This window comes from Amblyomma mixtum, chromosome 10, assembly GCF_055824585.1.
Source record: "Amblyomma mixtum isolate Tamu chromosome 10, ASM5582458v1, whole genome shotgun sequence".
Lineage (NCBI taxonomy): Eukaryota > Metazoa > Arthropoda > Arachnida > Ixodida > Ixodidae > Amblyomma > Amblyomma mixtum.
Window position 1 is genome coordinate 44,792,070 of NC_143021.1, and position 13,858 is coordinate 44,805,927.

The window sequence follows — 13,858 nt, forward strand, 5'->3', positions numbered from 1 at the left end:
CCTCCCCATATTTTTGTTCTCACGGTGCAAAGAGACAGACACAAGCATTAGAATATTTCAAGGAAATGATTAGACAGACTGACTGATTGGACAGACATTTTAGATAAGCATATGAAACATTTTTAGCCAGATTCCAAGCAATATATGCTGATTGTATCCCTCTTAAGCTTCCTAGAAAGGCTCGGAACCCATGGATTACACGAGAGTTGATGAGGAAAATAAACCAGAAGAACAAACCTTATCAGAAACACGCAATCCGGTAAAGTGGCTGGAATATAAAACGTTTCATAATAAACTAAACAGCGAAAAAGAGAACTCAAAAAAGGACTACTACCACCGTATTCTTGACGCAGACTGTCTGCGGAAGAGCGACAAAGTATGGAAGAAATTAAACAAATTATTAAACCCAATGGGCACCCCGCGCATTGAGAGCATTATCGTAAAGAGACACATGGAGCAGAACTTTCCGACTGTTTTGACAATTTTTTTGCTGAAATAGGTGCAAACAGCGGGCGTAGCCGATCAACCACTCAGATACTAATAAATATAAAAAGCGTACTTCTTCAGCCAACCTGTGCAAGTGAAGTCAGTACTGTAACAACAGTCGTAGCATGGACGCAGATGGTTTAGAGATAAGGCCTATTAAATATGTAATTGATCATATTGCACCTTTGCTAGCACATATATTTAATTCAGCAGTCTCAGCAGGTGTGTTCCCAAAGAACATGCAATTAGTGTGTGTTATCGTAATTCATAAGGGAGGTGACGGAAAAAATATAGAAACTACCATCCAATTTCCATTTTACCAATATTTTCTAAAGGGCTAGAAAAAACAATTAATATTCGAATGGATAATTTCTCTCAAAAACATAGTCTGTTAACTGAATCTCAGTTTGGATTCAGGAAAGGGTATTCCACAGAAAGTGCTTTGTTGGACCAAAAAGACATTACCATAGAAAGTACAGAAAAGAAACTAATGCCTTTGGGAATGTATATAGATTTCAGCAAAGCCTTTGATCGTGTCAATCACAATCGATTATTAGACAAGTTAGAGAAGTATGGTATCTGTGGTACGTGCACTCGACTAATCTTTTCATACTTGGTTTCACAGTTCGTTGAACTTAATGACCATAAGTCACAAATTCGATCTATACAAAGTGGTGTGCCACACGGCAGCATTCTTGGTCCGTTCCTTTTCTATTTTATATAAATGATCTAGTGCTAATTGATAATTTGTCAAATTTGTAGTCTACACTGATGATTGTACCATATTTTCCAGTGGAAGAAACCTGACTGATACTCTACCACTCGCAAGTTGTTTGTTTTCGGTTGCAGGAGTGGTCTGAGAATAACAACCTCTTATTAAATGAATAAAAAACAAAATGTGTTTTATTCCGTGCACCCGGTAAACGTGTGCAAATGCCTGAAAGCATTATCATTGGTCCATATAAAATTAATCGAGAGATATCTGTGAAAACACTTGGAGTTGTTTTCTCTGAACACATGCTTTGGAACGAATATGTCAATCATCTTTGCTCAAAAGCGCGAAGGGTAGTTGGCGCGAAGGGTAGTTGGCAGAAACCGCCATTTATTTTCTGCCAAAATTAAAAAGCTTCTATATAATTTATTGTTTCATTCTGTGCTAAGTTACTGCGCACTGGTGTGGGGAAATGCCAGTGCACAAAATTTAAACAAACAAAGCTTACCACACAAAACAGCTGTTCAGGCAACAGAAAATGTTCCATTCAATGCACATACTAAAACTCGTTTCTACAAATACAAAATCATGAAAGCCGAGAGCATATACAAGTACAAACTAATAAAAAGTTACACCAGAGCGATACAGGGCAAGTTGAGATGCACTTCTCTCACTCGCTAATCTCGGAAAACAAGAATACGTATACTCTCATCAAGGCCGTAAACTGCCTTGGAAAGTTCCTCTCACGCGCACAAGTTATGGCCGCCAATGTGTTGAATACACACTCCCCCACACACTCAATGACTTCGCGAAGCAAGATATACATTACGGCACTTAACAAAAACGACACAATGCAGTTGTTTGTAAGCGACCGTTAGTGTAAGTAGAGGCCATTCTTTTATACTTTCTTTTTCATTGTTTTTTCTTTTCTTTGTAAAATGAACAGAAATTAAACTGTTACAGTGCTGCCATTGTTGCCAGGGTGGTGGGAGCTTTGTGAAGCTGCTTTTGTGCAGCTTTTTCTCCTGCCACCCTCCCCCCCTTTATCCCCACGTAAATTTTGGTGAAAACGAAATTGAATTGATTGATTGACTGATTGATTAACTGATTGAACGTCTTGAGAGCGGACACGGTGGACTACATGGACGCTCTTAGAACAAATTCATTCCAGTACGTACTGTTTAGACATCAGCACTTTCCTAGCAAAACTTTTGTGACTACCAAACGTGGTGCGAGCACTGCTTGAAACACTGAGACTGACATCCAATCAGCAGTTCTGCAAAACAAACTCATGTTGCATAAAAAGAAAGAACGCCAAATGAGGTAGTAAAGGGCTCTCCTCCGTCACAAAATGCAAAAAACCAGACACAAATGCAGGCCCACACTCAAAGAGACAGCTGAGGAGCCCAGACGGCTGATTAACTCTTTCCTCACCAACTAGAACACAAGCGATGGTTTTCGGCACAAAGATTGTAGGCTGCTGCGTCAGTACAGACTAGACTTGACTCTTCCTGAGGGAATTCTCAAAGATTAAGCTTTGGTTGGGGAATATGGAAAGAGAAACACTGTTGGTCGGGTGCTTTTGGTACCAAAGAACTTGGCGGCAAGGAAGACTGAACAGATAGTGTTATAGTTGGACACAACTCGAGAACACGGGCAAATATTCCTGAAAGGAGGTCTACAGGACATCCCGGGGTGATCCCATTTCACAAAATCACCTGCCGTTCACTCGTGATGTCACACAAGGGGATTGTTGTCATGAAAACCAGCCACTGGCGGAGGCCCTCCTTTCAGGAGCATTCACCCTTGAGTTATATCTGACAGTCCTGGCAGGTGCTTGGGAGCAACCATTGCTGTGGTGCTGACAAGCCTTGTGTGCGATGACAGTGGTCCAACATTTCACACTCAGAGCACACACCAGTTACATAGACCTAGTGCCTCTTGGGGCCTGTGTGCACTTCTATGCCATGTTTTCACACTGCACTATGATGGCTGAACACATAACCAAGGCAATGGTGATCACCAACAACTGCTTGAATGAGAACACACAGATGAACTAATTTTAGCACAATGACTGTACACACGAGAGATGCCTCCCTCTTGAAAAGCCACTGCTAAAATTGGTGCCCACCCCTGTGGCAGCGAGGGAAGAGCAACACGCCACTTGCTACGAATAAGGCACCCAAGAGTCATGCCTTCCATAGCAAGAGAGAGAGTGAGCGGATGCACGGTTGTCCCCAAATAATCTCAAAAACAAGGTCGGTGCCATAGTTCCTAGTTTGCAACTGAATACAGGAAGCCAGCACCTTCCCAGGACAGCCCCTGCAGGGCAAGGTCACGAAGGCCTGGCTGAGAATGAGGGAAGACAGCTGCGCTCCCTGCAGAAGCGACATGAGAGGGGTGAAAAGTGTTCGCCAACACGAAATGCGCACAGGAACAGTCTCGCCCTTCACCTCTTCTTCTTCTTCTTGCCCTTCCGCGACGACGATCTGCTCTTGGCGGCCGCCTTCCCGGCTTCCGCAGGCTTCCTGGGGCAGTCGGCGTCCGCGTGGCCGACGCGCGCGCACAGGCCGCAGCGCTCGGCCCCGCAGGTGCGCCGCAGGTGGCCCCTCTGGTGGCAGCGCAGGCAGAGCGGCTCGCGGCCCACGATGACGACGAGCGACGTCGAGCCCGGCCTGAGCCTGAGCAGGTGCGGCACGTCGTCCACCGTCAGGCCGTCCCTGAGCGTCACTCGGGCCCACACCGAGCGCCACTTTTCGGCGCCCCCTTGCTCGCTCCGCATGTGGTCGACGCTGCCGAATTGCCTCACCACCCGCCTGACAGCCCTGTCGCCCACCTCGGCGGGAACCCAGTGGAGGATGAAGTGGACCCGCCTGAAGCACGGGTCGATCACCACGCAGCGCCTTCCCTTCACCGTCAGCTCCCCGGCGTCGAGCAGCGGCTGCAGCTGGTCCGCGTCCTTCAGGCACACCTCCCACATGTGGTTCCTCTGATACTGCCCGCAGCCCCCGAGCTTCTCCATCAGCGAGAGACGCTCGAACTCGTCCACCATGTCATCGAACTTGTAAGGTCGGCCATCCGGGTCGCAGTGGAGGAAAACAGTCTTCTGGGGCTGGTGTGGAGCGGGCAGGGGAGGCACGAAGAACTTGTAATCAACGAATTTAGCCGCGCTCACGCGGTCGTACTCAAAAACGGCCGACGCCATCTTGGAATATCCCGCTCCGGTCGCAGTGATGATGATACCCGGCCATAAAAAATATAGGAGGCTATGACCCGGCAGCGTGTTTATTTTTCAGCGCAAGCCCAGCCAGGCCACTGCTCATTGGCTCGCTGTACTGTGCACGTCACTTCCGCTCCAATTAGTACGCAAGCATTAAAAGTAAATGGCTGTTTTAAAGAACTATCTACACAAACGTTTCATATGCATACAAAATATAATGAATCTTTGAGAAACTAGATTTGAACGTTTAGTTTGGTCACGTGACAAGATTGCAATCACGTGACATGACGTGACTTTTGTCAACAGTCAAAATGGCCGCTTTAAAGGTCGTCGCGGCAAGTCACGGTAGAGTGCCCATGGTTACAGGTTCTAGAGCACTGTATCACGGTGTTTTCGGGCAGTTGTACGCAAGTGGTTCCAAGACCAGTGCAAGCCGCCTAGCTGGATCCAGGATACTTGCCTCTGAATGGTTAAAGTGCGCCGATTCCAAGGTGCTTTGCAAGCCGCTTGGTTGGATGCTAGATATGCGTATTGCATTCGTAGGACGTACGCGGTGGCGATGTAACGAAGCGTTTGTGGCCGTGTTGCGAGCGTTTCTAATTCCTGTGAGGATCACCACGGACAGCGCTGAGTAACAGCTGCTCACCTTGGAGAAAGGAGGCTGCTCATGGTGAATTTCCTGTGCGTGCAGCATAAGCTACACAGCACAGTGACAGTGTCCGAGAAGTGAAAGTGGTTGCGGTCGGAGCAAGTGCGCACGTGCGAAGGCTCACTACGCATGCAGTGTGTTCCGAATGCTGAAATGAATTTGGCGTTGTGCAGCTAGTCGTACTGGTTGCAGTGATCGCGACCGTTGTTATACGCATATCTCTTTTGCAATAACTGTCTGCAGGGAGGAAGCCTGTTTACATATTACAGTGACAACTACTGTGCACTGCTAGGGAAACGCTCGTCCCATCCTGTCTCTTCTCTCGTGATCGACCTTTTTTGCGCCTTCCCCTGGCCAATTCTTTTTCTATCACAAATGTAAAACCACTGCTGTGTGCTATTTTGAATAACTCACTAATAATTTAAAATATATAACCTTAGCTATTTGAAAAATGTGATTTAGTAATTATGGCGGTTGTTAGCAGCTTGTACTGCAGCCTGGCTTGTTCCACTCAGTGTGTTCGACTCGATAGAGGATTCATGTGCAGTGTGCAAGTTAGCCTGAATGCAACTACTGTGCGCATATATTTATTTATTTGGAACACTGCCAGCCTCTGGTTAAAACTTTAGCAGAGGGGCATTACATGTATCATAGTAAAGGATAACATTTCTAAAAGCAGCTGTGCAAAGGACATATTTATATGCCGTGATATTACCTGAAATAGAGGAAAGTTCTCGATGACCACATTATGCATAATAGAGCATTTTATTCGTTTGCCCAAGTGAACGAGTCAGTAGGCACTTTATTAGATCAATTTATTTTAATATTTATTATACCTCAACGGTCCTAAGTGGCAATACCTGAATGGTGAACTTTGACATGGTGAGGCAAGTAGGAGCTTGATGAGTTTGCAATGTACTAATAAGGGAATAATTACTCATTAGCATCCAAGCGCAGCCATACAGCTGCAAAGAAAAGCTTTGTAGCTCTTTTTGTAGCCGTATGGCCGTGCTTGGGTGGATGCCAATGAGTAATGACTGCCTTATTAGAAATCATTTCAACCTTGAGGGATTCGTCTAAAATATTGGACCAACACCGCTCCCATTTCGAGCTCGCCCCATCATATGCTAGCCATCCCGGTTCGCGCACTTGGTAGGGCAAATGCCCCGGTGAGGCAGTAGTCCCGGGTTCGAACCCCAGACTAGGGTAACTTTTCCTCTAACTACAAAGTTTCTGTGGAACCTGAGTAGCTTTCTTTTGTAGCCGTATGGCTACGCTTGGGTGGGTGATAATGAATTACTCCCTTATTACAAACGTTCTCCACACTGGGGGATTCCTCAAAAATATTGGACTTGCATTGTCATTAACTGCATGGATTTCTACAGTGACCAGTTCCAAGGACAAGAGGTTAGCAAGCATAGCCTTGCGAGATGGATGACCATTCCAGGCTTTCGTGGCAAAAACAAAATTGAATCTTGAAATGCAATGGCATAAGCTAAGGAAGGGACAGTGTTTGTGCAGCTAGTGCAGAAGGAACCATGAGCAGGAAAAGAATAGTTGGTTATGTGACAGTAAAGAGCAAAAAAAACCTGCAGTTTCTACATGAGATGAAGAAATTAGAAGATTCATCTTTAGTGCTGTGACGCTGGTGCTTCTACAATAGGCTGAGAGAATAAAACAAGCAGCTCAGTTCTGAATTCATCCTAGGATCTGAGAAGAATTAGATTTATGCCATGTGGCATAACAATATTCTGCTGATGCCGCACAGGAGTTTTGAATGCAAGCAACATGGAAGACGGTGATAAGGACATGTTATGGTGTAAATATCCTGGGCTGTGGGTAGTTGTATCAGGAATTGCTCCAAAGCGACCTAAACAGGATTGAAAGCCGGTGTTCCACATGGCTAATGACGCTCAATGTAACAAAATGCAAATACATGCAGGTATCACGCAAGTGCACTAATATCGACTACACGTATTCACTCAGTTCAACCATCCTCACTAAAGCCGAATCATACTGGTATCTTGGAATCCATATCACGAGCAACCTCACTTGGTCCGAGCACATCACGAAGATTGCTGCTGATGCATCGAAAACACTCGGCTTTATCAGACGCAACCTCAGTTTCTCCCCTTCTTCCATTCGCAGCCTAGCCTACAAAACTTTCATCCGTAGCAAACTTGAATTTGCATCCCCAATATGGAACCTACATCAAGCCTACTTAATAGCCAGCCTAGAAGCCGTTCAAAACCTTTATTTCCTCCAACTATGACACCCGCTCTAGCATTACCAAAATAAAATTATCTGCCAACATCGAGCCTCTCGCGCATAGGCGTAAAATTGCCCATTTATCATTATTGCATAAATTGTACTATTGTTTTCCCTCACTTCGAGACTCCCTTCTGCTCCCTCCCCTCCGAACATCACGCCGTCTTTTCAACTCCATGAGCATCCTAAGACTCCATGGCTCCTCAAACGCATTTAACAAGTCATTTCTGCCTCTTGCCATTGAAGAATGGAATTCACTACTCCAATGTATTGTCACTGAACGCGATGCTCTTAAATTCCACCAATTGCTGTCATTTCACTTGAAATCCCAATGTGGGTAACTGTTGCCTTTGCGTTTTATTTTGATGTTATGATTGTTTGATCTACTACTGCACCTGTCTGCCTGATTTATAAACGTGTATTTCTTTTTTTCTCTTCCCCAAACAACGAATGTTTCACTGTATTCTTTTTTATCACTGTTTTTTTCACTGTTTCACTGTATATTTTTTTTGACCTAATAATGTCATTACTTGTTTCGATGTTGCCCCCCCCCCCCCCCATGTAATACCCCTCCAGGGGTCTTTAAGGGTCAATAAATGATGATGATGATGATGAAGGATTGTTAGGTGAGACCATGTTACATTGTCAGCCAGTTCGGGTATCCACCGAGATATGTGACAGTTACTACGTCATTTCCTTTCCTCAAAAACCAATTTCTTTTTTTCAGTATGCAGTGAATATGCCTTTCTCAGTAAGGCCTTAAGTAGGCAAGATGTAGTTATCCTGAAAGTAAAAAAACGTTAGTGCATTCTTAATAACATTAGCAAGCAGGCTAGTCGAGAGCATCCGAAATATTGTTCTGAGAACTGAAATACTGTTATTGATTGCAGAGGGCAGACTCCATAGTCGTCAATGAAGGCACGTTAGGAAACACTGAAAGGAAGCTCATATTGTATTTAATAAAACCTCGGGCCCAAGGGCAATGCCTTGGGGACACCCGAGATTACAGGAAAAAAAGCAGGACGCGTAAGAATTAGTATGGGAATTCTGTTGACGGCTGGCTGTTAAAGCTTGGAATCAGTTTATAGCAACTGGATTCAAGTTATAGCATGAGAAATTACGCCTAATTTACATAAAGGAGGGATTTTATCACACGCTCTTTCAAAGCCCAGAAAAAAAAGCATTAAGGGGGATGTTGCCGTTGAGGGAGAATGAGAGCAAGTTGGCTATCGCAGGAATGCTTTCTAAAGCCTTGCCAATTTGGATGAAACAACTTAATTGGCCATAACATTATAGCACCACAAGAGTATAAATTATGTTTACAATTGGGCGCACATGCCAACGGCACAAATTGGGTCATAGGTGCTGGGTGATGATTGGCAAGACACATACAGGGGCTAAGCTATGATGAGACAGGAGGCTATCTTCATGGCATGCACAAGATATATGTGCACACTGTGTCCTGTCCAGCTGTTGCATTCTCCAAGATTCACAGGGCTTAAGTGTGCTGTCGGGTAAACTGCTGGAAAGACGGCATGTCGACGATGTACTAAGGATGAGAATGACAGAACAAGAATGGCTACTGGGTGCGGTGGTAGTGATGTTCTTTCCTGTCGTCTTTGTTCTTTGTAGTTTCACTAGCTCCACAGGCCTTGTTTTCCTATCCGCTGTTTCAAAGTGGTGTCAGGTAAAGCCAATTGTTACTCTACAACCACCAAACTGCTGTACCATACTTTAAACAGCTTTCATAATTTGCAATGGCAAATTTACTTCATAAGTCGTCTAGGCAAATAACACAGCTGAATAACTTGTGTCATCATCAGGACTAAAAATAACTATAATTTCATTTATTTATACAGTCATGCCTCGTTAATACAGACCCCATTATGGATTCAAATTATGGACAGTATTTCTGGGGGCAAAACTTTTTCAATGCACTCACACCTCAATAACATGAAAACTCGCTCATAACACAGTGGACAGAGTGAAAATAAATACAGCTCTTTGTCGCATAATTGTGCAGAGTGCAAAGACTGTTAAGACTTCTTGAATTTGAGTAGATAAGTCAAGCGCAGCCTGAATCATATGCTTTTTTTACACACCGTAATTGCCATCATACTGCTTGTCGCACTGTGTGCAGAGAGTTTTGTGTTAACCCATGAACTGCCAGGCCCAGCGACTCCTCCTGCTCAAACACTTTCTGGATGCCAAAGCACTTCTTTTTCTGGTGTCAAAAGCATTGTCAGTGCTCGGCGACTCACATCCTGGCTCAGATTACTCATTGCACAAAATAAATTAAGCTGGTTAACAATAAAGAACAGAGTCGCAAGCTTACATTATAGGCTCACAGATGCCTCTCCGCAGCCCACAAGGTTATAGCACTTTTTAAACGGAGTGCACCATGTCACAACCTAAACCGAGAACTACTCCTCTGGCTCAGCCCACCATCATGCAGAGAAGTTTGTGTTGTCAGCAATTCTTCATGCAAATATTTTTGCAGACATAGGTCCACACAGCAGGCAGGAAATAAAAAAAACGACGCTCCACAAGAGACCACTGCACTACACACCGATGTTTTCGCACGTCGTAACCCGAGCATCCATAATCACAAAATGTACTGTATGAAGCAGCAACACGCCGAAGAATGGCGACGCTGTTGTTGTCGCGGAAGAAAACAGTTCGACGGCCGCGCAGCCAGGATCGCGTCACGTCGCACACACAGCAGTTTCGAAGCACAGTACCTACACGAAGCGCGATCAAAATCGGTGATGGATACGTAACAGAAACAACGTCGTATAACAACGCTCGCTTCGGTTGCAATCACTGCAACCAGTACGACTAGCTGCAGAACGCCAAGTTCATTTCAGCATTCGGAAAACACTGCGTGCGTAGTGAGCCTTCGCACGTGCGCACTTCTCTGCCTCGGCGGAGAAGCACTAGCTCCGACCGCAATCACTTTCACTTCTCGGACACTGTCACTGTGCTGTGTAGCTTATGCACGCACAGGAAATTCACTATGAGCAGCCTCCTTTCTCCAAGGTGAGCAGCTGTTACTCGTCGCTGTCCGTGGTGATACTCACAGGAATTAGAAACGCTTGCAACACGGCCACAAACGCTTCGTGACATCGCCACTGCGTAGGTCCTACGTCGGTTTCAAGATACGCATATCTAGCATCTAACCGCGCGGCTTACATAGCACTTTGGAATCGACGCACTTTAACCATTCAGAGGCAAGTATCCTGGATTCAACTAGGCGGCTTGCACTAGCCTTGGAACTACTTGCTTACAACTGCCCGAAAACCATGCCGAAAACACCGAGACACCGAGCGGCCATTTTGACTGTTGACAAAAAGTGACGTCATATCACGTGATCGCACTCTTGGGCGTCGTCTGCTCGTGTGCGCCTAGTCACGTGACCAAACTAAACGTTGAAATCTAGTTTCTCAAAGATTTATTATATTTTGTATGCATACGAAACGTTTGTGTAGATAGTTTTGTAGAACAGCCAACAGCCATTTACTTTTAATGCTTGCGTACTGATCAGAGCGGAAGTGACGTGCACAGTACAGCGAGCCAATGAGCAGTGGCCTGGCTGGGCTTGCGCTGAAAAATAAACACGCGACCCGGCAGACGTGCGCTTTCACGGGTTTCACTCCACTTGCCGCATTCCCGCTTTCCGAGGCGAGCGCGAGTGAAGCCACCGGAAGTTGGACGGCTTGTCCCGGAAGTCGGGTGTCTGCTGTGTATTTCAATGCAAAAAGTCGCGTCTTTCGCCCTTTCCTTCTCATTTTTTTTTTTGCGTTCTCGTGTAATGTCTGCTGTTATATGAAAGGAATAAGCAAGCTGAACGCGAGAAATGTGAGCATTGTGTGCAGAACCCTGTAATTTCAGAGAAACCAAAGAAAACAGCCATGCAGGTCTCACCCTGTCGCGGCAAAGGAGTACGTGCATTAAACACTTTTGTTCTTTTCTGGTTCTTGTCTTCCGAGCGTGAAGGAGAAGTAGTGGAATGACGATGAGGTTAAGAAACCGAATTTTTGTGTAGCAAAGAAAAGGCACAGCGCGAGAAGAACGACTGACAAGAAAGACGAATGCTGCAGTGCGCTTGAGAAACGCTGTTAAAAGTCAACTGCACCAAGCACCACGAATAAAAGCCCATTCAGGCTTAACTTCTTCCAATACGAAACAGTACATGACACGCTCCGTCGAAAAAGCAGTATCATACCTTTTGGAGGCGCTAATTAGTAGCCTAGCCCTCGCTCCGGTTCGTTCTAAACATAATTCGGTAAAATGGTCACTGCAAAGTCGTCTGCCTGGTAAAGGTTTCCACCAATTCTTTTTTAAATTTATCACCATTGATAGCATAATTTGGGCTTGAACGCGGAAACGTGCAACACACTAAAGAGCAGAGCTTGGAGCAGAGTTGACACGAGACATGGAGGAAGAAAAGAACCAAGGAGAGGCCCTGACGTCACTTTTTGTGAAGCCGCCCCGCAACCGGAAGTTGGATCGGCTCTCCTCACTATATTCTTTCTCCACCGAGCTACGGGACGGGGATCGCGCGCGGCTCGGAAGCGCTTGGAATAAAAAAAACCGCGCCGCTCGCCGCTACACCATAGAGAAAGATATTGGTAAAGAGCGGACACTCGGCGAAATCTGGCCCCAGGAAATGACGCGAAATCCTCCTCCTCCACTAGATAATCTTCCAACTCCAGGATGGCGCCACCAGTCTCTAAACGCGCGCGCACGCGCGGGCGGGTAGCCGGCGCGGCGGCTCAGACCCATCCGAGTGGCAGACAACGGAGCATCGTGGGGGCTGTGTTGTGCGCGTGAAAGCGTGCGGCGTATTTGTTCGTGCGGGCAGACCGCAATTTTTTTCGTCTCTCTTGCCCTTCGACGCAGAACTCCTCCTGTTTATGACGGCGGCAAGGTGAGAAATGTTTATTTGTGGAAGTACGCTGTATTGCATGCAATTTAGGCGGCCGCGCCGGCCGCCGTTGCATGTCTGCAGTTCGTGAAGCGGCGCGCTCGCTCTGTGGCCAGCCGGCTGTTGTTCACGGCATTCTTGCAGTTTGTGACAACGTCAAGGAAGGAATGTTTTGTTTTTGCAAAAGTACGCTACATTTCAAGCACTTTATGCAAAACTACGCTGCATTTCGAGCACTCTAGCTTAGTACGCCGGCGCAGTTGTGAAGGGCGCGCGCACGCTGTGTCATGCTACGCCGAGGCGGGAGCGGCGGGAGGTGCAGCCTCGCCGGTCCGTGCGTACAAACAAAAAAAAAACCTGCCCACGGCCTGTGGCCCGACGCGCTGTGCCTAGCGGTTAGTTTTGCTTGGTTTCGCGCTTTCTCGGGACGTCACGTTTTTGAATGGCCCCCGACAATATGTAACTTCTTATGGGTGACATTTGTCGGTGTAAGGTTAAAATGTAGTACTTTTTTGAAAGTGGGCGAACGGCGAAGACGACCGTTCCCGCGCAGCAAGTACGGGACCGTAGTTTTCAAGACTGGTGGAAAAAAAAGATGACGCACGAAAAGCTCAAAAACCTTACTCTTGTAGTACGTATGTATGTATGTAGTACGTGTGAAAGAGTCCGTTATCTGCGCTCGTGGAAACGCACATTTCGCCCGTGCATTGACAACACAGGGATGCGCTTTTGAAAACCGGCAAAAAAAGGCAACGCGTCGGGCTTTCTAAACTCTAAAGAGCTTGAAAACCAGGAACTGTTGCGGCGATAGTTTAATTTTCTATGCTTCTTAAAACATACGTTGCACCCGTGTGTTTCTCAGTGCTCCGAACACATTGTGTACTTCTGGTTCGTAGTCCGTGTTGTGGCCGTCTTTGTACGAAATATTCTCGAACAAACCGCGTACTCTGCTGTCCACCTAGGTTTTAGAAGGTAGACAATAACGTCGGGGAATGTAGAAATGCTTGCAAAAAGCTGATTGGTATCTGCCGTGTAGTACGGTATGTGTATTGTACTTTGCGCAACGACGTTCAGCACGCGAGTTTCGCAAAAACATGTTTACTCCGCTCGTAATTTCGTTCCCTCGCCGCTTTCGCACCTTTTCACTGTTTACAGAGTTACAATATAAGGTGACTGAGAGTGACCATACTTGCGAATTTTTCAGGTGATGCCACCCGTCGGCAACACCTGCTGTGTGCCGTGGTGCCGCAACAGGATCACCTTGAGCAGGAGGCCAGGAACCATCTTCCGCATCCCACGGCTTTGTTTATGTTGCACAAAATAAATGTTCTCATTTCACTCAAAACCTGGTGTCTTTTGTGGAGTGCTAATATTTGGCAAAGGGTGTGATGCAGCTGCGTTCATGGCTGGTCAAAAGCACTCGAAATCTATTTAATTATACGCTGCCAACGGCGCAGCGGGGCGCGGCGTATGCTAACATTCAAACCACGCGCTCCTGAAACCGGAACCGGAAGTCGTCTCAGGCAGCGAGGCGCAGCGCATGCAGCCATTCAAACTGCGCGCGTTGAAACCAAAACCGGATGTTATGAGACTCCG

General features: G+C 46.2%; 2 long non-coding RNA genes across 2 annotated transcripts in view; both read left to right on the plus strand.

Annotated features, from left to right (window-relative positions):
* Positions 1-13,858, plus strand: part of LOC149325678 (uncharacterized) — a 60,291-nt gene that overhangs the window by 14,390 nt on the left and 32,043 nt on the right. The window lies entirely within an intron of this gene.
* Positions 10,962-13,607, plus strand: LOC149325679 (uncharacterized). The gene is made up of 2 exons (XR_016285924.1): positions 10,962-12,265; positions 13,467-13,607. It is a non-coding gene; the product is annotated as an uncharacterized LOC149325679 (long non-coding RNA).